Source organism: Nelumbo nucifera, chromosome 4 (assembly GCF_055504915.1).
Source record: "Nelumbo nucifera cultivar China Antique chromosome 4, China Antique-T2T, whole genome shotgun sequence".
Lineage (NCBI taxonomy): Eukaryota > Viridiplantae > Streptophyta > Magnoliopsida > Proteales > Nelumbonaceae > Nelumbo > Nelumbo nucifera.
The window spans coordinates 53,255,218-53,278,730 of record NC_142652.1 but is presented as its reverse complement, the minus strand read 5'-3'; the positions used below and the strand labels follow the sequence as shown (position 1 = coordinate 53,278,730).

At 46.4% G+C, this 23,513-nt stretch overlaps 44 non-coding genes and 6 pseudogenes across 44 annotated transcripts; all 50 read left to right on the top strand.

The window, feature by feature from the left end:
- The first annotated feature begins 141 nt into the window (after positions 1–141).
- LOC148798964 (5S ribosomal RNA) lies at positions 142–260 on the top strand. Its single transcript, XR_016074896.1, has one exon. It is a non-coding gene; the product is annotated as a 5S ribosomal RNA (ribosomal RNA).
- A 355-nt stretch (positions 261–615) lies between these two features.
- LOC148798963 (5S ribosomal RNA) lies at positions 616–734 on the top strand. The gene has a single exon (XR_016069356.1). It is a non-coding gene; the product is annotated as a 5S ribosomal RNA (ribosomal RNA).
- A 355-nt stretch (positions 735–1,089) lies between these two features.
- LOC148798962 (5S ribosomal RNA) lies at positions 1,090–1,208 on the top strand. The gene has a single exon (XR_016072886.1). It is a non-coding gene; the product is annotated as a 5S ribosomal RNA (ribosomal RNA).
- A 353-nt stretch (positions 1,209–1,561) lies between these two features.
- Positions 1,562–1,680, top strand: LOC148798961 (5S ribosomal RNA). Its single transcript, XR_016073280.1, has one exon. It is a non-coding gene; the product is annotated as a 5S ribosomal RNA (ribosomal RNA).
- Positions 1,681–2,035: 355 nt separating this feature from the next.
- LOC148798960 (5S ribosomal RNA) lies at positions 2,036–2,154 on the top strand. Its single transcript, XR_016072514.1, has one exon. It is a non-coding gene; the product is annotated as a 5S ribosomal RNA (ribosomal RNA).
- A 354-nt stretch (positions 2,155–2,508) lies between these two features.
- Positions 2,509–2,627, top strand: LOC148798959 (5S ribosomal RNA). The gene has a single exon (XR_016069365.1). It is a non-coding gene; the product is annotated as a 5S ribosomal RNA (ribosomal RNA).
- A 355-nt stretch (positions 2,628–2,982) lies between these two features.
- On the top strand, positions 2,983–3,101 carry LOC148798958 (5S ribosomal RNA). The gene has a single exon (XR_016074516.1). It is a non-coding gene; the product is annotated as a 5S ribosomal RNA (ribosomal RNA).
- Positions 3,102–3,455: 354 nt separating this feature from the next.
- Positions 3,456–3,574, top strand: LOC148798957 (5S ribosomal RNA; annotated as a pseudogene).
- A 355-nt stretch (positions 3,575–3,929) lies between these two features.
- LOC148798956 (5S ribosomal RNA) lies at positions 3,930–4,048 on the top strand (annotated as a pseudogene).
- Positions 4,049–4,403: 355 nt separating this feature from the next.
- On the top strand, positions 4,404–4,522 carry LOC148798955 (5S ribosomal RNA). Its single transcript, XR_016071504.1, has one exon. It is a non-coding gene; the product is annotated as a 5S ribosomal RNA (ribosomal RNA).
- A 354-nt stretch (positions 4,523–4,876) lies between these two features.
- LOC148798954 (5S ribosomal RNA) lies at positions 4,877–4,995 on the top strand. The gene has a single exon (XR_016073278.1). It is a non-coding gene; the product is annotated as a 5S ribosomal RNA (ribosomal RNA).
- A 355-nt stretch (positions 4,996–5,350) lies between these two features.
- Positions 5,351–5,469, top strand: LOC148798953 (5S ribosomal RNA). Its single transcript, XR_016075420.1, has one exon. It is a non-coding gene; the product is annotated as a 5S ribosomal RNA (ribosomal RNA).
- Positions 5,470–5,823: 354 nt separating this feature from the next.
- On the top strand, positions 5,824–5,942 carry LOC148798952 (5S ribosomal RNA). Its single transcript, XR_016069846.1, has one exon. It is a non-coding gene; the product is annotated as a 5S ribosomal RNA (ribosomal RNA).
- Positions 5,943–6,297: 355 nt separating this feature from the next.
- LOC148798951 (5S ribosomal RNA) lies at positions 6,298–6,416 on the top strand. Its single transcript, XR_016068979.1, has one exon. It is a non-coding gene; the product is annotated as a 5S ribosomal RNA (ribosomal RNA).
- Positions 6,417–6,771: 355 nt separating this feature from the next.
- On the top strand, positions 6,772–6,890 carry LOC148798950 (5S ribosomal RNA; annotated as a pseudogene).
- A 355-nt stretch (positions 6,891–7,245) lies between these two features.
- Positions 7,246–7,364, top strand: LOC148798949 (5S ribosomal RNA; annotated as a pseudogene).
- Positions 7,365–7,719: 355 nt separating this feature from the next.
- LOC148798948 (5S ribosomal RNA) lies at positions 7,720–7,838 on the top strand. The gene has a single exon (XR_016073523.1). It is a non-coding gene; the product is annotated as a 5S ribosomal RNA (ribosomal RNA).
- Positions 7,839–8,192: 354 nt separating this feature from the next.
- On the top strand, positions 8,193–8,311 carry LOC148798947 (5S ribosomal RNA). Its single transcript, XR_016075140.1, has one exon. It is a non-coding gene; the product is annotated as a 5S ribosomal RNA (ribosomal RNA).
- A 355-nt stretch (positions 8,312–8,666) lies between these two features.
- Positions 8,667–8,785, top strand: LOC148798946 (5S ribosomal RNA). The gene has a single exon (XR_016072313.1). It is a non-coding gene; the product is annotated as a 5S ribosomal RNA (ribosomal RNA).
- Positions 8,786–9,138: 353 nt separating this feature from the next.
- LOC148798945 (5S ribosomal RNA) lies at positions 9,139–9,257 on the top strand. Its single transcript, XR_016075526.1, has one exon. It is a non-coding gene; the product is annotated as a 5S ribosomal RNA (ribosomal RNA).
- A 355-nt stretch (positions 9,258–9,612) lies between these two features.
- Positions 9,613–9,731, top strand: LOC148798944 (5S ribosomal RNA). Its single transcript, XR_016073110.1, has one exon. It is a non-coding gene; the product is annotated as a 5S ribosomal RNA (ribosomal RNA).
- Positions 9,732–10,086: 355 nt separating this feature from the next.
- Positions 10,087–10,205, top strand: LOC148798943 (5S ribosomal RNA). The gene has a single exon (XR_016075038.1). It is a non-coding gene; the product is annotated as a 5S ribosomal RNA (ribosomal RNA).
- Positions 10,206–10,559: 354 nt separating this feature from the next.
- LOC148798942 (5S ribosomal RNA) lies at positions 10,560–10,678 on the top strand. Its single transcript, XR_016069683.1, has one exon. It is a non-coding gene; the product is annotated as a 5S ribosomal RNA (ribosomal RNA).
- Positions 10,679–11,033: 355 nt separating this feature from the next.
- LOC148798941 (5S ribosomal RNA) lies at positions 11,034–11,152 on the top strand. Its single transcript, XR_016071193.1, has one exon. It is a non-coding gene; the product is annotated as a 5S ribosomal RNA (ribosomal RNA).
- A 353-nt stretch (positions 11,153–11,505) lies between these two features.
- LOC148798940 (5S ribosomal RNA) lies at positions 11,506–11,624 on the top strand. The gene has a single exon (XR_016075692.1). It is a non-coding gene; the product is annotated as a 5S ribosomal RNA (ribosomal RNA).
- A 355-nt stretch (positions 11,625–11,979) lies between these two features.
- LOC148798939 (5S ribosomal RNA) lies at positions 11,980–12,098 on the top strand (annotated as a pseudogene).
- Positions 12,099–12,453: 355 nt separating this feature from the next.
- Positions 12,454–12,572, top strand: LOC148798938 (5S ribosomal RNA; annotated as a pseudogene).
- A 355-nt stretch (positions 12,573–12,927) lies between these two features.
- LOC148798937 (5S ribosomal RNA) lies at positions 12,928–13,046 on the top strand. Its single transcript, XR_016073522.1, has one exon. It is a non-coding gene; the product is annotated as a 5S ribosomal RNA (ribosomal RNA).
- A 354-nt stretch (positions 13,047–13,400) lies between these two features.
- On the top strand, positions 13,401–13,519 carry LOC148798936 (5S ribosomal RNA). The gene has a single exon (XR_016075139.1). It is a non-coding gene; the product is annotated as a 5S ribosomal RNA (ribosomal RNA).
- A 355-nt stretch (positions 13,520–13,874) lies between these two features.
- On the top strand, positions 13,875–13,993 carry LOC148798935 (5S ribosomal RNA). Its single transcript, XR_016072312.1, has one exon. It is a non-coding gene; the product is annotated as a 5S ribosomal RNA (ribosomal RNA).
- Positions 13,994–14,346: 353 nt separating this feature from the next.
- On the top strand, positions 14,347–14,465 carry LOC148798934 (5S ribosomal RNA). The gene has a single exon (XR_016075525.1). It is a non-coding gene; the product is annotated as a 5S ribosomal RNA (ribosomal RNA).
- A 355-nt stretch (positions 14,466–14,820) lies between these two features.
- LOC148798933 (5S ribosomal RNA) lies at positions 14,821–14,939 on the top strand. Its single transcript, XR_016073108.1, has one exon. It is a non-coding gene; the product is annotated as a 5S ribosomal RNA (ribosomal RNA).
- Positions 14,940–15,294: 355 nt separating this feature from the next.
- LOC148798932 (5S ribosomal RNA) lies at positions 15,295–15,413 on the top strand. Its single transcript, XR_016075036.1, has one exon. It is a non-coding gene; the product is annotated as a 5S ribosomal RNA (ribosomal RNA).
- A 354-nt stretch (positions 15,414–15,767) lies between these two features.
- Positions 15,768–15,886, top strand: LOC148798931 (5S ribosomal RNA). Its single transcript, XR_016069682.1, has one exon. It is a non-coding gene; the product is annotated as a 5S ribosomal RNA (ribosomal RNA).
- Positions 15,887–16,241: 355 nt separating this feature from the next.
- Positions 16,242–16,360, top strand: LOC148798930 (5S ribosomal RNA). The gene has a single exon (XR_016071192.1). It is a non-coding gene; the product is annotated as a 5S ribosomal RNA (ribosomal RNA).
- Positions 16,361–16,713: 353 nt separating this feature from the next.
- Positions 16,714–16,832, top strand: LOC148798929 (5S ribosomal RNA). The gene has a single exon (XR_016075691.1). It is a non-coding gene; the product is annotated as a 5S ribosomal RNA (ribosomal RNA).
- A 355-nt stretch (positions 16,833–17,187) lies between these two features.
- LOC148798928 (5S ribosomal RNA) lies at positions 17,188–17,306 on the top strand. Its single transcript, XR_016072355.1, has one exon. It is a non-coding gene; the product is annotated as a 5S ribosomal RNA (ribosomal RNA).
- Positions 17,307–17,659: 353 nt separating this feature from the next.
- Positions 17,660–17,778, top strand: LOC148798927 (5S ribosomal RNA). The gene has a single exon (XR_016070018.1). It is a non-coding gene; the product is annotated as a 5S ribosomal RNA (ribosomal RNA).
- Positions 17,779–18,133: 355 nt separating this feature from the next.
- LOC148798926 (5S ribosomal RNA) lies at positions 18,134–18,252 on the top strand. The gene has a single exon (XR_016073521.1). It is a non-coding gene; the product is annotated as a 5S ribosomal RNA (ribosomal RNA).
- A 354-nt stretch (positions 18,253–18,606) lies between these two features.
- LOC148798925 (5S ribosomal RNA) lies at positions 18,607–18,725 on the top strand. The gene has a single exon (XR_016075137.1). It is a non-coding gene; the product is annotated as a 5S ribosomal RNA (ribosomal RNA).
- A 355-nt stretch (positions 18,726–19,080) lies between these two features.
- On the top strand, positions 19,081–19,199 carry LOC148798924 (5S ribosomal RNA). The gene has a single exon (XR_016072311.1). It is a non-coding gene; the product is annotated as a 5S ribosomal RNA (ribosomal RNA).
- Positions 19,200–19,552: 353 nt separating this feature from the next.
- On the top strand, positions 19,553–19,671 carry LOC148798923 (5S ribosomal RNA). The gene has a single exon (XR_016075524.1). It is a non-coding gene; the product is annotated as a 5S ribosomal RNA (ribosomal RNA).
- A 355-nt stretch (positions 19,672–20,026) lies between these two features.
- On the top strand, positions 20,027–20,145 carry LOC148798922 (5S ribosomal RNA). The gene has a single exon (XR_016073107.1). It is a non-coding gene; the product is annotated as a 5S ribosomal RNA (ribosomal RNA).
- A 355-nt stretch (positions 20,146–20,500) lies between these two features.
- Positions 20,501–20,619, top strand: LOC148798921 (5S ribosomal RNA). The gene has a single exon (XR_016075035.1). It is a non-coding gene; the product is annotated as a 5S ribosomal RNA (ribosomal RNA).
- Positions 20,620–20,973: 354 nt separating this feature from the next.
- LOC148798920 (5S ribosomal RNA) lies at positions 20,974–21,092 on the top strand. The gene has a single exon (XR_016069681.1). It is a non-coding gene; the product is annotated as a 5S ribosomal RNA (ribosomal RNA).
- A 355-nt stretch (positions 21,093–21,447) lies between these two features.
- LOC148798919 (5S ribosomal RNA) lies at positions 21,448–21,566 on the top strand. The gene has a single exon (XR_016073538.1). It is a non-coding gene; the product is annotated as a 5S ribosomal RNA (ribosomal RNA).
- Positions 21,567–21,919: 353 nt separating this feature from the next.
- On the top strand, positions 21,920–22,038 carry LOC148798918 (5S ribosomal RNA). Its single transcript, XR_016075690.1, has one exon. It is a non-coding gene; the product is annotated as a 5S ribosomal RNA (ribosomal RNA).
- Positions 22,039–22,393: 355 nt separating this feature from the next.
- Positions 22,394–22,512, top strand: LOC148798917 (5S ribosomal RNA). Its single transcript, XR_016072354.1, has one exon. It is a non-coding gene; the product is annotated as a 5S ribosomal RNA (ribosomal RNA).
- A 353-nt stretch (positions 22,513–22,865) lies between these two features.
- On the top strand, positions 22,866–22,984 carry LOC148798916 (5S ribosomal RNA). The gene has a single exon (XR_016069621.1). It is a non-coding gene; the product is annotated as a 5S ribosomal RNA (ribosomal RNA).
- A 355-nt stretch (positions 22,985–23,339) lies between these two features.
- Positions 23,340–23,458, top strand: LOC148798915 (5S ribosomal RNA). The gene has a single exon (XR_016073520.1). It is a non-coding gene; the product is annotated as a 5S ribosomal RNA (ribosomal RNA).
- The last annotated feature ends 55 nt before the right edge of the window (positions 23,459–23,513 follow it).

Genomic DNA, 23,513 nt, shown 5'->3' with positions numbered 1-23,513 from the left:
AAAGCAAACACTCTGCTCACGTAAGAGTTTGTGCACGGTTACCAAGGGAGGAAGGCTGCATACACAGTTTTTTCAAGTCTAAAACAATTAATGGAGGGGAGCAAGATAGTGCATAATGATCTAAGCGAGCATGAATTAAACGGGTGCGATCATACCAGCACTAATGCACCGGATCCCATCAGAACTTCGAAGTTAAGTGTGCTTGGGCGAGGGTAGTATTAGGATGGGTGACCTCCTGGGAAGTCCTTGTGTTGCACCCCAATTTTATTAATATTTTATTTCGATATCGTATTTGCAAATTCCATTTATCGTTTCGGCGAGACAAACGCAAACAACGTGCCGGATACTCGTACCATTTGCGGCACGATTGTCATTACTGAATGGGAACCGTGCAAAAACCGGGCGTTTGGCATTCGTCGTGCATTGTGGGCCCCGCGATATTATTGTATCTATCCGGGGGTGCGGCAGATCTGAAATGCAAACACTCTGCTCACGTACGAGCTTGTGCACGGTTACCAAGGGAGGAAGGCTGCATACACAGTTTTTTCAAATCTAAAACAATTAATGGAGGGGAGCAAGATAGTGCATAAAGATCTAAGCGAGCATGAATTAAACGGGTGCGATCATACTAGCACTAATGCACAGGATCCCATCAGAACTCCGAAGTTAAGCGTGCTTGGGCGAGATTGGTACTAGGATGGGTGACCTCCTGGGAAGTCCTCGTGTTGCACCCCAATTTTATTAATATTTTATTTTGATATCGTATTTGCAAATTCCATTTGTCGTTTCGGCGAGACAAACGCAAACAACGTGCCGGATACTCGGAGCATTTGCGGCACGATTGTCATTACTGAATGGGAACCGTGCAAAAACCGGGCTTTTGGCATTCGTCGTGCATTGTGGGCCCCGCGATAGTATTGCATCTATCAGGGGGTGCGGCAGATCTGAAAAGCAAGCACTCTGCTCACGTAGGAGCTTGTGCACGGTTACCAAGGGAGGAAGGCTGCATACACAGTTTTTTCAAGTCTAAAACAAATAATGGAGGGGAGCAAGATAGTGCATAAAGATCTAAGCGAGCATGAATTAAACGGGTGCGATCATACCAGCACAAATGCACCGGATCCCATCAGAACTCCGAAGTTAAGCGTGCTTGGGCGAGAGTAGTACTAGGATGGGTGACCTCCTCGGAAGTCCTCGTGTTGCACCCCAATTTTATTAATATTTTATTTTGATTTGTATTTGCAAATTCCATTTGTTGTTTCTGGGAGATACTGGAAACAATGCGTCGGATACTCGGACCATTTGCGGCACGATCGTCATTACTGAATGGCCACGATGCAAGAACCGGGCTTTCGGCATTCGTCATGCATTGTGGGCCCCGCGATAGTATTGCATCTATCCGGAGGTGCGGCAGATCTGAAAAGCAAACACTCCGCTCACGTAGGAGCTTGTGCACGGCTACCAAGGGAAGAAGGCTGCATCTACATTTTTTTCAAATCTAAAACAATTAATGGAAGGGAGCAAGATAGTGCATAAAGATCTAAGCGAGCATGAATTAAACGGGTGCGATCATACCAGCACTAATGCACCGGATCCCATCAGAACTCCGAAGTTAAGTGTGCTTGGGCGAGCGTAGTACTAGGATGGGTGACCTCCTGTGAAGTCCTCGTGTTGCACCCCAATTTTATTAATATTTTATTTCGATATCGTATTTGCAAATTCCATTCGTCGTTTCGGCGAGACAAACGCAAACAACGCGCCGGATACTCGGACCATTTGCGGCACAATCGTCATTACTGAATGAGAACCGTGCAAAAACCGGGCTTTTGGCATTCGTCGTGCATTGTGGGCCCCGCGATAGTATTGCATCTATCCGGGGGTGCGACAGATCTGAAAAGCAAACACTCTGCTCACGTAGGAGCTTGTGCACGGTTACCAAGGGAGGAATGCTGCATACACAGTTTTTTCAAGTCTAAAACAATTATTGGAGGGGAGCAAGATTGGGCACAAAGATCTAAGCGAGCATGAATTAAACGGGTGCGATCATACCAGCACTAATGCACCGGATCTCATCAGAACTCCGAAGTTAAGCGTGCTTGGGCGAGAGTAGTACTAGGAAGGGTGACCTCCTGGGAAGTCCTCGTGTTGCACCCCAATTTTATTAATATTTTATTTTGATTTGTATTTGCAAATTCCATTTGTTGTTTCTGGGAGACAACTGGAAACAATGCGTCGGATACTCGGACCATTTGCGGCACGATCGTCATTACTGAATGGCAACGATGCAAGAACCGGGCTTTCGGCATTCGTCGTGCATTGTGGGCCCCGCGATAGTATTGCATCTATCCGGAGGTGCGGCAGATCTGAAAAGCAAACACTCCGCTCACGTAGGAGCTTGTGCACGGTTACCAAGGGAGGAAGGCTGCATACACATTTTTTTCAAATCTAAAACAATTAATGGAAGGGAGCAAGATAGTTCATAAAGATCTAAGCGAGCATGAATTAAATGGGTGCGATCATACCAGCACAAATGCACCGGATCCCATCGGAACTCCGAAGTTAAGTGTGCTTGGGCGAGAGTAGTATTAGGATGGGTGACCTCCTGGGAAGTCCTTGTGTTTCACCCCAATTTTATTAATATTTTATTTCGATATCGTATTTGCAAATTCCATTTGTCGTGTCGGCGAGACAAACTCAAACAACGCGCCGGATACTCGGACCATTTGCGGCACGATCGTCATTACTGAATGGGAACCGTGCAAAAATCGGGCTTTTGGCATTCGGCGTGCATTGTGGGCCCCGCGATAGTATTGCATCTATCCGGGGGTGCGGCAGATCTGAAAAGCAAACACTCTGCTCACGTAGGAGCTTGTGCACGGTTACCAAGGGAGGAAGGCTGCATACACAGTTTTTGCAAGTCTAAAACAATTAATGGAGGGGAGCAAGATAGTGCACAAAGATCTAAGCGAGCATGAATTAAACGGGTGCGATCATACCAGCACTAATGCACCGGATCTCATCAGAACTCCGAAGTTAAGCGTGCTTGGGCGAGAGTAGTATTAGGAAGGGTGACCTCCTGGGAAGTCCTCGTGTTGCACCCCAATTTTATTAATATTTTATTTTGATTTGTATTTGCAAATTCCATTTGTTGTTTCTGGGAGACAACTGGAAACAATGCGTCGGATACTCGGACCATTTGCGGCACGATCGTCATTACTGAATGGCAACGATGCAAGAACCGGGCTTTCGGCATTCGTCGTGCATTGTGGGCCCCGCGATAGTATTGCATCTATCCGGAGGTGCGGCAGATCTGAAAAGCAAACACTCCGCTCACGTAGGAGCTTGTGCACGGTTACCAAGGGAGGAAGGCTGCATACACATTTTTTTCAAATCTAAAACAATTAATGGAAGGGAGCAAGATAGTTCATAAAGATCTAAGCGAGCATGAATTAAACGGGTGCGATCATACCAGCACAAATGCACCGGATCCCATCAGAACTTCGAAGTTAAGTGTGCTTGGGCGAGAGTTGTATTAGGATGGGTGACCTCCTGGGAAGTCCTTGTGTTTGACCCCAATTTTATTAATATTTTATTTCGATATCGTATTTGCAAATTCCATTTGTCGTGTCGGCGAGACAAACTCAAACAACGCGCCGGATACTCGGACCATTTGCGGCACGATCATCATTACTGAATGGGAACCGTGCAAAAACCGGGCTTTTGGCATTCGTCGTGCATTGTGGGCCCCGCGATAGTATTGCATCTATCCGGGGGTGCGGCAGATCTGAAAAGCAAACACTCTGCTCACGTAGGAGCTTGTGCACGGTTACCAAGGGAGGAAGGCTGCATACACAGTTTTTTCAAGTCTAAAACAATTAATGGAGGGGAGCAAGATAGTGCATAAAGATCTAAGCGAGCATGAATTAAACGGGTGCTATAATACCAGCACTAATGCACCGCATCCCATCAAAACTCCGAAGTTAAGTGTGCATGGGCGGGAGTAGTCCTAGGATGGGTGACCTCCTGGGAAGTCCTCGTGTTGCACCCCAATATTATTAATATTTTATTTCGATATCGTATTTGCAAATTCCATTTGTCGTTTCGGCGAGACAAACGCAAACAACGCGCCGGATACTCGGACCATTTGCGGCACGATTGTCATTACTGAATGGGAACCGTGAAAAAACCGGGCTTTTGGCATTCGTCGTGCATTGTGGGCCCCGCGATAGTATTGCATCTATCCGGGGGTGCGGCAGATCTAAAAAGCAAACACTCTGCTCACGTAAGAGCTTGTGCACGGTTACCAAGGGAGGAAGGCTGCATACACAATTTTTTCAAGTCTAAAACAATTAATGGAGGGGAGCAAGATAGTGCATAAAGATCTAAGCGAGCATGAATTAAACGGGTGCGATCATTCCAGCACTAATGCACCGGATCCCATCAGAACTCCGAAGTTAAGCGTGCTTGGGCGAGAGTAGTACTAGGATGGGTGACCTCCTGGGAAGTCCTCGTGTTGCACCCCAATTTTATTAATATTTTATTTTGATTTGTATTTGCAAATTCCATTTGATGTTTCTAGGAGACAACTGGAAACAATGCGTCGGATACTCGGACCATTTGCGGCATGATCGTCATTACTGAATGGCAACGATGCAAGAACCGGGCTTTCGGCATTCGTCATGCATTGTGGGCCCCGCGATAGTGTTGCATCTATCCGGGGGTGCGGCAGATCTGAAATGCAAACACTCTGCTCACGTAGGAGCTTGTGCACGGTTACCAAGGGAGGAAGGCTGCATACACAGTTTTTTCAAGTCTAAAACAATTAATGGAGGGGAGCAAGATAGTGCATAAAGATCTAAGCGAGCATGAATTAAACGGGTGCGATCATACCAGCACTAATGCACCGGATCCCATCAGAACTCCGAAGTTAAGTGTGCTTGGGCGAGCGTAGTACTAGGATGGGTGACCTCCTGTGAAGTCCTCGTGTTGCACCCCAATTTTATTAATATTTTATTTCGATATCGTATTTGCAAATTCCATTTGTCGTTTCGGCGAGACAAACGCAAACAACGCGCCGGATACTCGGACCATTTGCGGCACAATCGTCATTACTGAATGAGAACCGTGCAAAAACCGGGCTTTTGGCATTCGTCGTGCATTGTGGGCCCCGCGATAGTATTGCATCTATCCGGGGGTGCGACAGATCTGAAAAGCAAACACTCTGCTCACGTAGGAGCTTGTGCACGGTTACCAAGGGAGGAATGCTGCATACACAGTTTTTTCAAGTCTAAAACAATTAATGGAGGGGAGCAAGATAGGGCACAAAGATCTAAGCGAGCATGAATTAAACGGGTGCGATCATACCAGCACTAATGCACCGGATCTCATCAGAACTCCGAAGTTAAGCGTGCTTGGGCGAGAGTAGTAATAGGAAGGGTGACCTCCTGGGAAGTCCTCGTGTTGCACCCCAATTTTATTAATATTTTATTTTGATTTGTATTTGCAAATTCCATTTGTTGTTTCTGGGAGACAACTGGAAACAATGCGTCGGATACTCGGACCATTTGCGGCACGATCGTCATTACTGAATGGCAACGATGCAAGAACCGGGCTTTCGGCATTCGTCGTGCATTGTGGGCCCCGCGATATTATTGCATCTATCAGGGGGTGCGGCAGATCTGAAAAGCAAACACTCTGCTCACGTAGGAGCTTGTGCACGGTTACCAAGGGAGGAAGGCTGCATACACAGTTTTTTCAAGTCTAAAACAATTAATGGAGGGGAGCAAGATAGTGCATAAAGATCTAAGCGAGCATGAATTAAACGGGTGCGATCATACCAGCACTAATGCACCGGATCCCATCAGAACTCCGAAATTAAGTGTGCATGGGCGAGAGTAGTATTAGGATGGGTGACCTCCTGGGAAGTCCTTGTGTTGCACCCCAATTTTATTAATATTTTATTTCGATATCGTATTTGCAAATTCCATTTGTCGTTTCGGCGACACAAACTCAAACAACGCGCCGGATACTCGGACCATTTGCGGCACGATCGTCATTACTGAATGGGAACCGTGCAAAAACCGGGCTTTTGGCATTCGTCGTGCATTGTGGGCCTCGCGATAGTATTGCATCTATCCGGGGGTGCGGCAGATCTGAAAAGCAAACACTCTGCTCACGTAGGAGCTTGTGCACGGTTACCAGGGGAGGAAGTCTGCATACACAGTTTTTTCAAGTCTAAAACAAATAATGGAGGGGAGCAAGATAGTGCATAAAGATCTAAGCGAGCATGAATTAAACGGGTGCGATCATACCAGCACTAATGCACCGGATCCCATCAGAACTCCGAAATTAAGTGTGCATGGGCGAGAGTAGTATTAGGATGGGTGACCTCCTGGGAAGTCCTCGTGTTGCACCCCAATTTTATTAATATTTTATTTCGATATCGTATTTGCAAATTCCATTTGTCGTTTCGGCGAGACAAACGCAAACAACGCGCCGGATACTCGGACCATTTGCGGCACGATTGTCATTACTGAATGGGAACCGTGAAAAAACCGGGCTTTTGGCATTCGTCGTGCATTGTGGGCCCCGCGATAGTATTGCATCTATCCGGGGGTGCGGCAGATCTAAAAAGCAAACACTCTGCTCACGTAAGAGCTTGTGCACGGTTACCAAGGGAGGAAGGCTGCATACACAGTTTTTTCAAGTCTAAAACAATTAATGGAGGGGAGCAAGATAGTGCATAAAGATCTAAGCGAGCATGAATTAAACGGGTGCGATCATACCAGCACTAATGCACCGGATCCCATCAGAACTTCGAAGTTAAGTATGCTTGGGCGAGAGTTGTATTAGGATGGGTGACCTCCTGGGAAGTCCTTGTGTTTCACCCCAATTTTATTAATATTTTATTTCGATATCGTATTTGCAAATTCCATTTGTCGTGTCGGCGAGACAAACTCAAACAACGCGCCGGATACTCGGACCATTTGCGGCACGATCGTCATTACTGAATGGGAACCGTGCAAAAACCGGGCTTTTGGCATTCGTCGTGCATTGTGGGCCCCGCGATAGTATTGCATCTATCCGGGGGTGCGGCAGATCTGAAAAGCAAACACTCTGCTCACGTAGGAGCTTGTGCACGGTTACCAAGGGAGGAAGGCTGCATACACAGTTTTTTCAAGCCTAAAACAATTAATGGAGGGGAGCAAGATAGTGCATAAACATCTAAGCGAGCATGAATTAAACGGGTGCGATAATACCAGCACTAATGCACCGGATCCCATCAGAACTCCGAAGTTAAGTGTGCATGGGCGGGAGTAGTCCTAGGATGTGTGACCTCCTGGGAAGTCCTCGTGTTGCACCCCAATTTTATTAATATTTTATTTCGATATCGTATTTGCAAATTCCATTTGTCGTTTCGGCGAGACAAACGCAAACAACGCGCCGGATACTCGGACCATTTGCGGCACGATTGTCATTACTGAATGGGAACCGTGAAAAAACCGGGCTTTTGGCATTCGTCGTGCATTGTGGGCCCCGCGATAGTATTGCATCTATCCGGGGGTGCGGCAGATCTAAAAAGCAAACACTCTGCTCACGTAAGAGCTTGTGCACGGTTACCAAGGGAGGAAGGCTGCATACACAGTTTTTTCAAGTCTAAAACAATTAATGGAGGGGAGCAAGATAGTGCATAAAGATCTAAGCGAGCATGAATTAAATGGGTGCGATCATTCCAGCACTAATGCACCGGATCCCATCAGAACTCCGAAGTTAAGCATGCTTGGGCGAGAGTAGTACTAGGATGGGTGACCTCCTGGGAAGTCCTCGTGTTGCACCCCAATTTTATTAATATTTTATTTTGATTTGTATTTGCAAATTCCATTTGTTGTTTCTAGGAGACAACTAGAAACAATGCGTCGGATACTCGGACCATTTGCGGCACGATCGTCATTACTGAATGGCAACGATTCAAGAACCGGGCTTTCGGCATTCGTCATGCATTGTGGGCCCCGCGATAGTATTGCATCTATCCGGGGGTGCGGCAGATCTGAAATGCAAACACTCTGCTCACGTAGGAGCTTGTGCACGGTTACCAAGGGAGGAAGGCTGCATACACAGTTTTTTCAAATCTAAAACAATTAATGGAGGGGAGCAAGATAGTGCATAAAGATCTAAGCGAGCATGAATTAAACGGGTGCGATCATACCAGCACTAATGTACAGGATCCCATCAGAACTCCGAAGTTAAACGTGCTTGGGCGAGAGTAGTACTAGGATGGGTGACCTCCTGGGAAGTCCTCGTGTTGCACCCCAATTTTATTAATATTTTATTTCGATATCGTATTTGCAAATTCCATTTGTCGTTTCGGCGAGACAAACGCAAACAACGTGCCGGATACTCGGACCATTTGCGGCACGATTGTCATTACTGAATGGGAACCGTGCAAAAACCGGGCTTTTGGCATTCATCGTGCATTGTGGGCCCCGCGATATTATTGCATCTATCAGGGGGTGCGGCAGATCTGAAAAGCAAACACTCTGCTCACGTAGGAGCTTGTGCACGGTTACCAACGGAGGAAGGCTGCATACACAGTTTTTTCAAGTCTAAAACAATTAATGGAGGGGAGCAAGATAGTGCATAAAGATCTAAGCGAGCATGAATTAAACGGGTGCGATCATACCAGCATTAATGCACCGGATCCCATCAGAACTCCGAAGTTAAGCGTGCTTGGGCGAGAGTAGTACTAGGATGGGTGACCTCCTGGGAAGTCCTCGTCTTGCACCCCAATTTTATTAATATTTTATTTTGATTTGTATTTGGAAATTCCATTTGTTGTTTCGGGGAGATACTGGAAACAATGCGTCGGATACTCGGACCATTTGCGGCACGATCGTCATTACTGAATGGCCACGATGCAAGAACCGGGCTTTCGTCATTCGTCATGCATTGTGGGCCCCACGATAGTATTACATCTATCCGGAGGTGCGGCAGATCTGAAAAGCAAACACTCCGCTCACGTAGGAGCTTGTGCACGGTTACCAAGGGAAGAAGGCTGCATACACATTCTTTTCAAATCTAAAACAATTAATGGAAGGGAGCAAGATAGGTCATAAAGATCTAAGCGAGCATGAATTAAACAGGTGCGATCATACCAGCACTAATGCACCGGATCCCATCAGAACTCCGAAGTTAAGTGTGCTTGGGCGAGAGTAGTATTAGGATGGGTGACCTCCTGGGAAGTCCTTGTGTTGCACCCCAATTTTATTAATATTTTATTTCGATATCGTATTTGCAAATTCCATTTGTCGTTTCGGCGAGACAAACTCAAACAACGCGCCGGATAATCGGACCATTTGCGGCACGATCGTCATTACTGAATGGGAACCGTGCAAAAACCGGGCTTTTGGCATTCGTCGTGCATTGTGGGCCCCGCGATAGTATTGCATCTATCCGGGGGTGCGGCAGATCTGAAAAGCAAACACTCTGCTCACGTAGGAGCTTGTGCACGGTTACCAAGGGAGGAAGTCTGCATACACAGTTTTTTCAAGTCTAAAACAAATAATGGAGGGGAGCAAGATAGTGCATAAAGATCTAAGCGAGCATGAATTAAACGGGTGCGATCATACCAGCACTAATGCACCGGATCCCATCAGAACTCCGAAGTTAAGTGTGCATGGGCGAGAGTAGTATTAGGATGGGTGACCTCCTGGGAAGTCCTCGTGTTGCACCCCAATTTTATTAATATTTTATTTCGATATCGTATTTGCAAATTCCATTTGTCGTTTCGGCGAGACAAACGCAAACAACGCGCCGGATACTCGGACCATTTGCGGCACGATTGTTATTACTGAATGGGAACCGTGAAAAAACCGGGCTTTTGGCATTCGTCGTGCATTGTGGGCCCCGCGATAGTATTGCATCTATCCGGGGGTCCGGCAGATCTAAAAAGCAAACACTCTGCTCACGTAAGAGCTTGTGCACGGTTACCAACGGAGGAAGGCTGCATACACAGTTTTTTCAAGTCTAAAACAATTAATGGAGGGGAGCAAGATAGTGCATAAAGATCTAAGCGAGCATGTATTAAACGGGTGCGATCATACCAGCACTAATGCACCGGATCCCATCAGAACTCCGAAGTTAAGCGTGCTTGGGCGAGAGTAGTACTAGGATGGGTGACCTCCTGGGAAGTCCTCTTGTTGTACCCCAATTTTATTAATATTTTATTTTGATTTGTATTTGCAAATTCCATTTGTTGTTTCTGGGAGACAACTGGAAACAATGCGTCGGATATACGGACCATTTGCGGCACGATCGTCATTACTGAATGGCAACGATGCAAGAACCGGGCTTTCGGCATTCGTCATGCATTGTGGGCCCCGCGATAGTATTGCATCTATCCGGGGGTGCGGCAGATCTGAAATGCAAACACTCTGCTCACGTACGAGCTTGTGCACGGTTACCAAGGGAGGAAGGCTGCATACACAGTTTTTTCAAATCTAAAACAATTAATGGAGAGGAGCAAGATAGTGCATAAAGATCTAAGCGAGCATGAATTAAACGGGTGCGATCATACCAGCACTAATGCACAGGATCCCATCAGAACTCTGAAGTTAAGCGTGCTTGGGCGAGAGTAGTACTAGGATGGGTGACCTCCTGGAAAGTCCTCGTGTTGCACCCCAATTTTATTAATATTTTATTTTGATATCGTATTTGCAAATTCCATTTGTCGTTTCGGCGAGACAAACGCAAACAACGTGCCGGATACTCGGACCATTTGCGGCACGATTGTCATTACTGAATGGGAACCGTGCAAAAACCGGGCTTTTGGCATTCATCGTGCAATGTGGGCCCTGCGATATTATTGCATCTATCAGGGGGTGCGGCAGATCTGAAAAGCAAACACTCTGCTCACGTAGGAGCTTGTGCACGGTTACCAAGGGAGGAAGGCTGCATACACAGTTTTTTCAAGTCTAAAACAATTAATGGAGGGGAGCAAGATAGTGCATAAAGATCTAAGCGAGCATGAATTAAACGGGTGCGATCATACCAGCACTAATGCACCGGATCCCATCAGAACTCCGAAGTTAAGCGTGCTTGGGCGAGAGTAGTACTAGGATGGGTGACCTCCTGCGAAGTCCTCGTGTTGCACCCCAATTTTATTAATATTTTATTTTGATTTGTATTTGCAAATTCCATTTGTTGTTTCTGGGAGATACTGGAAACAATTCGTCGGATACTCGGACCATTTGCGGCACGATCGTCATTACAGAATGGCCACGATGCAAGAACCGGGCTTTCGGCATTCGTCATGCATTGTGGGCCCCGCGATAGTATTGCATCTATCCGGAGGTGCGGCAGATCTGAAAAGCAAACACTCCGCTCACGTAGGAGCTTGCGCACGGTTACCAAGGGAGGAAGGCTGCATACACATTTTTTTCAAATCTAAAACAATTAATGGAGGGGAGCAAGACAGTGCATAAAGATCTAAGCGAGCATGAATTAAACGGGTGCGATCATACCAGCACTAATGCACCGGATCCCATCAGAAGTCCGAAGTTAAGTGTGCTTGGGCGAGCGTAGTACTAGGATGGGTGACCTCCTGGGAAGTCCTCGTGTTGCACCCCAATTTTATTAATATTTTATTTCGATATCGTATTTGCAAATTCCATTTGTCGTTTCGGCGAGACAAACGCAAACAACGCGCCGGATACTCGGACCATTTGCGGCACGATTGTCATTACTGAATGGGAACCGTGAAAAAACCGGGCTTTTGGCATTCGTCGTGCATTGTGGGCCCCGCGATAGTATTGCATCTATCCGGGGGTGCGGCAGATCTAAAAAGCAAACACTCTGCTCACGTAAGAGCTTGTGCACGGTTACCAAGGGAGGAAGGCTGCATACACAGTTTTTTCAAGTCTAAAACAATTAATGGAGGGGAGCAAGATAGTGCATAAAGATCTAAGCGAGCATGAATTAAACGGGTGCGATCATACCAGCACTAATGCACCGGATCCCATCAGAACTTCGAAGTTAAGTATGCTTGGGCGAGAGTTGTATTAGGATGGGTGACCTCCTGGGAAGTCCTTGTGTTTCACCCCAATTTTATTAATATTTTATTTCGATATCGTATTTGCAAATTCCATTTGTCGTGTCGGCGAGACAAACTCAAACAACGCGCCGGATACTCGGACCATTTGCGGCACGATCGTCATTACTGAATGGGAACCGTGCAAAAACCGGGCTTTTGGCATTCGTCGTGCATTGTGGGCCCCGCGATAGTATTGCATCTATCCGGGGGTGCGGCAGATCTGAAAAGCAAACACTCTGCTCACGTAGGAGCTTGTGCACGGTTACCAAGGGAGGAAGGCTGCATACACAGTTTTTTCAAGCCTAAAACAATTAATGGAGGGGAGCAAGATAGTGCATAAACATCTAAGCGAGCATGAATTAAACGGGTGCGATAATACCAGCACTAATGCACCGGATCCCATCAGAACTCCGAAGTTAAGTGTGCATGGGCGGGAGTAGTCCTAGGATGTGTGACCTCCTGGGAAGTCCTCGTGTTGCACCCCAATTTTATTAATATTTTATTTCGATATCGTATTTGCAAATTCCATTTGTCGTTTCGGCGAGACAAACGCAAACAACGCGCCGGATACTCGGACCATTTGCGGCACGATTGTCATTACTGAATGGGAACCGTGAAAAAACCGGGCTTTTGGCATTCGTCGTGCATTGTGGGCCCCGCGATAGTATTGCATCTATCCGGGGGTGCGGCAGATCTAAAAAGCAAACACTCTGCTCACGTAAGAGCTTGTGCACGGTTACCAAGGGAGGAAGGCTGCATACACAGTTTTTTCAAGTCTAAAACAATTAATGGAGGGGAGCAAGATAGTGCATAAAGATCTAAGCGAGCATGAATTAAATGGGTGCGATCATTCCAGCACTAATGCACCGGATCCCATCAGAACTCCGAAGTTAAGCATGCTTGGGCGAGAGTAGTACTAGGATGGGTGACCTCCTGGGAAGTCCTCGTGTTGCACCCCAATTTTATTAATATTTTATTTTGATTTGTATTTGCAAATTCCATTTGTTGTTTCTAGGAGACAACTAGAAACAATGCGTCGGATACTCGGACCATTTGCGGCACGATCGTCATTACTGAATGGCAACGATTCAAGAACCGGGCTTTCGGCATTCGTCATGCATTGTGGGCCCCGCGATAGTATTGCATCTATCCGGGGGTGCGGCAGATCTGAAATGCAAACACTCTGCTCACGTAGGAGCTTGTGCACGGTTACCAAGGGAGGAAGGCTGCATACACAGTTTTTTCAAATCTAAAACAATTAATGGAGGGGAGCAAGATAGTGCATAAAGATCTAAGCGAGCATGAATTAAACGGGTGCGATCATACCAGCACTAATGTACAGGATCCCATCAGAACTCCGAAGTTAAACGTGCTTGGGCGAGAGTAGTACTAGGATGGGTGACCTCCTGGGAAGTCCTCGTGTTGCACCCCAATTTTATTAATATTTTATTTCGATATCGTATTTGCAAATTCCATTTGTCGTTTCGGCGAGACAAACGCAAACAACGTGCCGGATACTCGGACCATTTGCGGCACGATTGTCATTACTGAATGGGAACCGTGCAAAAACCGGGCTTTTGGCATTCATCGTGCATTGTGGGCCCCGCGATATTATTGCATCTATCAGGGGGTGCGGCAGATCTGAAAAGCAAACACTCTGCTCACGTAGGAGCTTGTGCACGGTTACCAACGGAGGAAGGCTGCATACACAGTTTTTTCAAGTCTAAAACAATTAATGGAGGGGAGCAAGATAGTGCATAAAGATCTAAGCGAGCATGAATTAAACGGGTGCGATCATACCAGCATTAATGCACCGGATCCCATCAGAACTCCGAAGTTAAGCGTGCTTGGGCGAGAGTAGTACTAGGATGGGTGACCTCCTGGGAAGTCCTCGTCTTGCACCCCAATTTTATTAATATTTTATTTTGATTTGTATTTGGAAATTCCATTTGTTGTTTCGGGGAGATACTGGAAACAATGCGTCGGATACTCGGACCATTTGCGGCACGATCGTCATTACTGAATGGCCACGATGCAAGAACCGGGCTTTCGTCATTCGTCATGCATTGTGGGCCCCACGATAGTATTACATCTATCCGGAGGTGCGGCAGATCTGAAAAGCAAACACTCCGCTCACGTAGGAGCTTGTGCACGGTTACCAAGGGAAGAAGGCTGCATACACATTCTTTTCAAATCTAAAACAATTAATGGAAGGGAGCAAGATAGGTCATAAAGATCTAAGCGAGCATGAATTAAACAGGTGCGATCATACCAGCACTAATGCACCGGATCCCATCAGAACTCCGAAGTTAAGTGTGCTTGGGCGAGAGTAGTATTAGGATGGGTGACCTCCTGGGAAGTCCTTGTGTTGCACCCCAATTTTATTAATATTTTATTTCGATATCGTATTTGCAAATTCCATTTGTCGTTTCGGCGAGACAAACTCAAACAACGCGCCGGATAATCGGACCATTTGCGGCACGATCGTCATTACTGAATGGGAACCGTGCAAAAACCGGGCTTTTGGCATTCGTCGTGCATTGTGGGCCCCGCGATAGTATTGCATCTATCCGGGGGTGCGGCAGATCTGAAAAGCAAACACTCTGCTCACGTAGGAGCTTGTGCACGGTTACCAAGGGAGGAAGTCTGCATACACAGTTTTTTCAAGTCTAAAACAAATAATGGAGGGGAGCAAGATAGTGCATAAAGATCTAAGCGAGCATGAATTAAACGGGTGCGATCATACCAGCACTAATGCACCGGATCCCATCAGAACTCCGAAGTTAAGTGTGCATGGGCGAGAGTAGTATTAGGATGGGTGACCTCCTGGGAAGTCCTCGTGTTGCACCCCAATTTTATTAATATTTTATTTCGATATCGTATTTGCAAATTCCATTTGTCGTTTCGGCGAGACAAACGCAAACAACGCGCCGGATACTCGGACCATTTGCGGCACGATTGTTATTACTGAATGGGAACCGTGAAAAAACCGGGCTTTTGGCATTCGTCGTGCATTGTGGGCCCCGCGATAGTATTGCATCTATCCGGGGGTCCGGCAGATCTAAAAAGCAAACACTCTGCTCACGTAAGAGCTTGTGCACGGTTACCAACGGAGGAAGGCTGCATACACAGTTTTTTCAAGTCTAAAACAATTAATGGAGGGGAGCAAGATAGTGCATAAAGATCTAAGCGAGCATGTATTAAACGGGTGCGATCATACCAGCACTAATGCACCGGATCCCATCAGAACTCCGAAGTTAAGCGTGCTTGGGCGAGAGTAGTACTAGGATGGGTGACCTCCTGGGAAGTCCTCTTGTTGTACCCCAATTTTATTAATATTTTATTTTGATTTGTATTTGCAAATTCCATTTGTTGTTTCTGGGAGACAACTGGAAACAATGCGTCGGATATACGGACCATTTGCGGCACGATCGTCATTACTGAATGGCAACGATGCAAGAACCGGGCTTTCGGCATTCGTCATGCATTGTGGGCCCCGCGATAGTATTGCATCTATCCGGGGGTGCGGCAGATCTGAAATGCAAACACTCTGCTCACGTACGAGCTTGTGCACGGTTACCAAGGGAGGAAGGCTGCATACACAGTTTTTTCAAATCTAAAACAATTAATGGAGAGGAGCAAGATAGTGCATAAAGATCTAAGCGAGCATGAATTAAACGGGTGCGATCATACCAGCACTAATGCACAGGATCCCATCAGAACTCTGAAGTTAAGCGTGCTTGGGCGAGAGTAGTACTAGGATGGGTGACCTCCTGGAAAGTCCTCGTGTTGCACCCCAATTTTATTAATATTTTATTTTGATATCGTATTTGCAAATTCCATTTGTCGTTTCGGCGAGACAAACGCAAACAACGTGCCGGATACTCGGACCATTTGCGGCACGATTGTCATTACTGAATGGGAACCGTGCAAAAACCGGGCTTTTGGCATTCATCGTGCAATGTGGGCCCTGCGATATTATTGCATCTATCAGGGGGTGCGGCAGATCTGAAAAGCAAACACTCTGCTCACGTAGGAGCTTGTGCACGGTTACCAAGGGAGGAAGGCTGCATACACAGTTTTTTCAAGTCTAAAACAATTAATGGAGGGGAGCAAGATAGTGCATAAAGATCTAAGCGAGCATGAATTAAACGGGTGCGATCATACCAGCACTAATGCACCGGATCCCATCAGAACTCCGAAGTTAAGCGTGCTTGGGCGAGAGTAGTACTAGGATGGGTGACCTCCTGCGAAGTCCTCGTGTTGCACCCCAATTTTATTAATATTTTATTTTGATTTGTATTTGCAAATTCCATTTGTTGTTTCTGGGAGATACTGGAAACAATTCGTCGGATACTCGGACCATTTGCGGCACGATCGTCATTACAGAATGGCCACGATGCAAGAACCGGGCTTTCGGCATTCGTCATGCATTGTGGGCCCCGCGATAGTATTGCATCTATCCGGAGGTGCGGCAGATCTGAAAAGCAAACACTCCGCTCACGTAGGAGCTTGCGCACGGTTACCAAGGGAGGAAGGCTGCATACACATTTTTTTCAAATCTAAAACAATTAATGGAGGGGAGCAAGACAGTGCATAAAGATCTAAGCGAGCATGAATTAAACGGGTGCGATCATACCAGCACTAATGCACCGGATCCCATCAGAAGTCCGAAGTTAAGTGTGCTTGGGCGAGCGTAGTACTAGGATGGGTGACCTCCTGGGAAGTCCTCGTGTTGCACCCCAATTTTATTAATATTTTATTTCGATATCGTATTTGCAAATTCCATTTGTCGTTTCGGCGAGACAAACGCAAACAACGCGCCGGATACTCGGACCATTTGCGGCACAATCGTCATTACTGAATGGGAACCGTGCAAAAACCGGGCTTTTGGCATTCGTCGTGCATTGTGGGTCCCGCGATAGTATTGCATTTATCCGGGGGTGCGGCAGATCTGAAAAGCAAACACACTGCTCACGTAGGAGCTTGTGCACAGTTACCAAGGGAGGAAGGCTGCATACACAGTTTTTTCAAGTCTAAAACAATTAATGGAGGGGAGCAAGATAGTGCATAAAGATCTAAGCGAGCATGAATTAAACGGGTGCGATCATACCAGCACTAATGCACCGGATCCCATCAGAACTCCGAAGTTAATCGTGCTTGGGCGGGAGTAGTACTAGGATGGGTGACCTCCTGTGAAGTCCTCGTGTTGCACCCCAATTTTATTAATATTTTATTTTGATTTGTATTTGCAAATTCCATTTGTTGTTTCTGGGAGATACTGGAAACAATGCGTCGGATACTCGGACCATTTGCGGCACGATCGTCATTACTGAATGGCCTCGATGCAAGAACCGGGCTTTCGGCATTCGTCATGCATTGTGGGCCCCGCGATAGTATTGCATCTATCCGGAGGTGCGGCAGATCTGAAAAGCAAACACTCCGCTCACGTAGGAGCTTGTGCACGGTTACCAAGGGAAGAAGGCTGCATTCACATTTTTTTCAAATCTAAAACAATTAATGGAAGGGAGCAAGATAGTTCATAAAGATCTAAGCGAGCATGAATTAAACGGGTGCGATTATACCAGCACTAATGCACCAGATCCCATTAGAACTCCGAAGTTAAGTGTGCTTGGGCGAGAGTAGTATTAGGATGGGTGACCTCCTGGGAAGTCCTTGTGTTGCACCCCAATTTTATTAATATTTTATTTCGATATCGTATTTGCAAATTCCATTTGTCGTTTCGGCGAGACAAACTCAAACAACGCGCCGGATACTCGGACCATTTGCGGCACGATCGTCATTACTGAATGGGAACCGTGCAAAAACCGGGCTTTTGGCATTCGTCGTGCATTGTGGGCCCCGCGATAGTATTGCATCTATCCGGGGGTGCGGCAGATCTGAAAAGCAAACACTCTGCTCACGTAAGAGCTTGTGCACGGTTACCAAGGGAGGAAGGCTGCATACACAGTTTTTTCAAGTCTAAAACAATTAATGGAGGGGAGCAAGATAGTGCATAAAGATCTAAGCGAGCATGAATTAAATGGGTGCGATCATTCCAGCACTAATGCACCGGATCCCATCAGAACTCCGAAGTTAAGCATGCTTGGGCGAGAGTAGTACTAGGATGGGTGACCTCCTGGGAAGTCCTCGTGTTGCACCCCAATTTTATTAATATTTTATTTTGATTTGTATTTGCAAATTCCATTTGTTGTTTCTAGGAGACAACTAGAAACAATGCGTCGGATACTCGGACCATTTGCGGCACGATCGTCATTACTGAATGGCAACGATTCAAGAACCGGGCTTTCGGCATTCGTCATGCATTGTGGGCCCCGCGATAGTATTGCATCTATCCGGGGGTGCGGCAGATCTGAAATGCAAACACTCTGCTCACGTAGGAGCTTGTGCACGGTTACCAAGGGAGGAAGGCTGCATACACAGTTTTTTCAAATCTAAAACAATTAATGGAGGGGAGCAAGATAGTGCATAAAGATCTAAGCGAGCATGAATTAAACGGGTGCGATCATACCAGCACTAATGTACAGGATCCCATCAGAACTCCGAAGTTAAACGTGCTTGGGCGAGAGTAGTACTAGGATGGGTGACCTCCTGGGAAGTCCTCGTGTTGCACCCCAATTTTATTAATATTTTATTTCGATATCGTATTTGCAAATTCCATTTGTCGTTTCGGCGAGACAAACGCAAACAACGTGCCGGATACTCGGACCATTTGCGGCACGATTGTCATTACTGAATGGGAACCGTGCAAAAACCGGGCTTTTGGCATTCATCGTGCATTGTGGGCCCCGCGATATTATTGCATCTATCAGGGGGTGCGGCAGATCTGAAAAGCAAACACTCTGCTCACGTAGGAGCTTGTGCACGGTTACCAACGGAGGAAGGCTGCATACACAGTTTTTTCAAGTCTAAAACAATTAATGGAGGGGAGCAAGATAGTGCATAAAGATCTAAGCGAGCATGAATTAAACGGGTGCGATCATACCAGCATTAATGCACCGGATCCCATCAGAACTCCGAAGTTAAGCGTGCTTGGGCGAGAGTAGTACTAGGATGGGTGACCTCCTGGGAAGTCCTCGTCTTGCACCCCAATTTTATTAATATTTTATTTTGATTTGTATTTGGAAATTCCATTTGTTGTTTCGGGGAGATACTGGAAACAATGCGTCGGATACTCGGACCATTTGCGGCACGATCGTCATTACTGAATGGCCACGATGCAAGAACCGGGCTTTCGTCATTCGTCATGCATTGTGGGCCCCACGATAGTATTACATCTATCCGGAGGTGCGGCAGATCTGAAAAGCAAACACTCCGCTCACGTAGGAGCTTGTGCACGGTTACCAAGGGAAGAAGGCTGCATACACATTCTTTTCAAATCTAAAACAATTAATGGAAGGGAGCAAGATAGGTCATAAAGATCTAAGCGAGCATGAATTAAACAGGTGCGATCATACCAGCACTAATGCACCGGATCCCATCAGAACTCCGAAGTTAAGTGTGCTTGGGCGAGAGTAGTATTAGGATGGGTGACCTCCTGGGAAGTCCTTGTGTTGCACCCCAATTTTATTAATATTTTATTTCGATATCGTATTTGCAAATTCCATTTGTCGTTTCGGCGAGACAAACTCAAACAACGCGCCGGATAATCGGACCATTTGCGGCACGATCGTCATTACTGAATGGGAACCGTGCAAAAACCGGGCTTTTGGCATTCGTCGTGCATTGTGGGCCCCGCGATAGTATTGCATCTATCCGGGGGTGCGGCAGATCTGAAAAGCAAACACTCTGCTCACGTAGGAGCTTGTGCACGGTTACCAAGGGAGGAAGTCTGCATACACAGTTTTTTCAAGTCTAAAACAAATAATGGAGGGGAGCAAGATAGTGCATAAAGATCTAAGCGAGCATGAATTAAACGGGTGCGATCATACCAGCACTAATGCACCGGATCCCATCAGAACTCCGAAGTTAAGTGTGCATGGGCGAGAGTAGTATTAGGATGGGTGACCTCCTGGGAAGTCCTCGTGTTGCACCCCAATTTTATTAATATTTTATTTCGATATCGTATTTGCAAATTCCATTTGTCGTTTCGGCGAGACAAACGCAAACAACGCGCCGGATACTCGGACCATTTGCGGCACGATTGTTATTACTGAATGGGAACCGTGAAAAAACCGGGCTTTTGGCATTCGTCGTGCATTGTGGGCCCCGCGATAGTATTGCATCTATCCGGGGGTCCGGCAGATCTAAAAAGCAAACACTCTGCTCACGTAAGAGCTTGTGCACGGTTACCAACGGAGGAAGGCTGCATACACAGTTTTTTCAAGTCTAAAACAATTAATGGAGGGGAGCAAGATAGTGCATAAAGATCTAAGCGAGCATGTATTAAACGGGTGCGATCATACCAGCACTAATGCACCGGATCCCATCAGAACTCCGAAGTTAAGCGTGCTTGGGCGAGAGTAGTACTAGGATGGGTGACCTCCTGGGAAGTCCTCTTGTTGTACCCCAATTTTATTAATATTTTATTTTGATTTGTATTTGCAAATTCCATTTGTTGTTTCTGGGAGACAACTGGAAACAATGCGTCGGATATACGGACCATTTGCGGCACGATCGTCATTACTGAATGGCAACGATGCAAGAACCGGGCTTTCGGCATTCGTCATGCATTGTGGGCCCCGCGATAGTATTGCATCTATCCGGGGGTGCGGCAGATCTGAAATGCAAACACTCTGCTCACGTACGAGCTTGTGCACGGTTACCAAGGGAGGAAGGCTGCATACACAGTTTTTTCAAATCTAAAACAATTAATGGAGAGGAGCAAGATAGTGCATAAAGATCTAAGCGAGCATGAATTAAACGGGTGCGATCATACCAGCACTAATGCACAGGATCCCATCAGAACTCTGAAGTTAAGCGTGCTTGGGCGAGAGTAGTACTAGGATGGGTGACCTCCTGGAAAGTCCTCGTGTTGCACCCCAATTTTATTAATATTTTATTTTGATATCGTATTTGCAAATTCCATTTGTCGTTTCGGCGAGACAAACGCAAACAACGTGCCGGATACTCGGACCATTTGCGGCACGATTGTCATTACTGAATGGGAACCGTGCAAAAACCGGGCTTTTGGCATTCATCGTGCAATGTGGGCCCTGCGATATTATTGCATCTATCAGGGGGTGCGGCAGATCTGAAAAGCAAACACTCTGCTCACGTAGGAGCTTGTGCACGGTTACCAAGGGAGGAAGGCTGCATACACAGTTTTTTCAAGTCTAAAACAATTAATGGAGGGGAGCAAGATAGTGCATAAAGATCTAAGCGAGCATGAATTAAACGGGTGCGATCATACCAGCACTAATGCACCGGATCCCATCAGAACTCCGAAATTAAGCGTGCTTGGGCGAGAGTAGTACTAGGATGGGTGACCTCCTGCGAAGTCCTCGTGTTGCACCCCAATTTTATTAATATTTTATTTTGATTTGTATTTGCAAATTCCATTTGTTGTTTCTGGGAGATACTGGAAACAATTCGTCGGATACTCGGACCATTTGCGGCACGATCGTCATTACAGAATGGCCACGATGCAAGAACCGGGCTTTCGGCATTCGTCATGCATTGTGGGCCCCGCGATAGTATTGCATCTATCCGGAGGTGCGGCAGATCTGAAAAGCAAACACTCCGCTCACGTAGGAGCTTGCGCACGGTTACCAAGGGAGGAAGGCTGCATACACATTTTTTTCAAATCTAAAACAATTAATGGAGGGGAGCAAGACAGTGCATAAAGATCTAAGCGAGCATGAATTAAACGGGTGCGATCATACCAGCACTAATGCACCGGATCCCATCAGAAGTCCGAAGTTAAGTGTGCTTGGGCGAGCGTAGTACTAGGATGGGTGACCTCCTGGGAAGTCCTCGTGTTGCACCCCAATTTTATTAATATTTTATTTCGATATCGTATTTGCAAATTCCATTTGTCGTTTCGGCGAGACAAACGCAAACAACGCGCCGGATACTCGGACCATTTGCGGCACAATCGTCATTACTGAATGGGAACCGTGCAAAAACCGGGCTTTTGGCATTCGTCGTGCATTGTGGGTCCCGCGATAGTATTGCATTTATCCGGGGGTGCGGCAGATCTGAAAAGCAAACACACTGCTCACGTAGGAGCTTGTGCACAGTTACCAAGGGAGGAAGGCTGCATACACAGTTTTTTCAAGTCTAAAACAATTAATGGAGGGGAGCAAGATAGTGCATAAAGATCTAAGCGAGCATGAATTAAACGGGTGCGATCATACCAGCACTAATGCACCGGATCCCATCAGAACTCCGAAGTTAATCGTGCTTGGGCGGGAGTAGTACTAGGATGGGTGACCTCCTGTGAAGTCCTCGTGTTGCACCCCAATTTTATTAATATTTTATTTTGATTTGTATTTGCAAATTCCATTTGTTGTTTCTGGGAGATACTGGAAACAATGCGTCGGATACTCGGACCATTTGCGGCACGATCGTCATTACTGAATGGCCTCGATGCAAGAACCGGGCTTTCGGCATTCGTCATGCATTGTGGGCCCCGCGATAGTATTGCATCTATCCGGAGGTGCGGCAGATCTGAAAAGCAAACACTCCGCTCACGTAGGAGCTTGTGCACGGTTACCAAGGGAAGAAGGCTGCATTCACATTTTTTTCAAATCTAAAACAATTAATGGAAGGGAGCAAGATAGTTCATAAAGATCTAAGCGAGCATGAATTAAACGGGTGCGATTATACCAGCACTAATGCACCAGATCCCATCAGAACTCCGAAGTTAAGTGTGCTTGGGCGAGAGTAGTATTAGGATGGGTGACCTCCTGGGAAGTCCTTGTGTTGCACCCCAATTTTATTAATATTTTATTTCGATATCGTATTTGCAAATTCCATTTGTCGTTTCGGCGAGACAAACTCAAACAACGCGCCGGATACTCGGACCATTTGCGGCACGATCGTCATTACTGAATGGGAACCGTGCAAAAACCGGGCTTTTGGCATTCGTCGTGCATTGTGGGCCCCGCGATAGTATTGCATCTATCCGGGGGTGCGGCAGATCTGAAAAGCAAACACTCTGCTCACGTAAGAGCTTGTGCACGGTTACCAAGGGAGGAAGGCTGCATACACAGTTTTTTCAAGTCTAAAACAATTAATGGAGGGGAGCAAGATAGTGCATAAAGATCTAAGCGAGCATGAATTAAATGGGTGCGATCATTCCAGCACTAATGCACCGGATCCCATCAGAACTCCGAAGTTAAGCATGCTTGGGCGAGAGTAGTACTAGGATGGGTGACCTCCTGGGAAGTCCTCGTGTTGCACCCCAATTTTATTAATATTTTATTTTGATTTGTATTTGCAAATTCCATTTGTTGTTTCT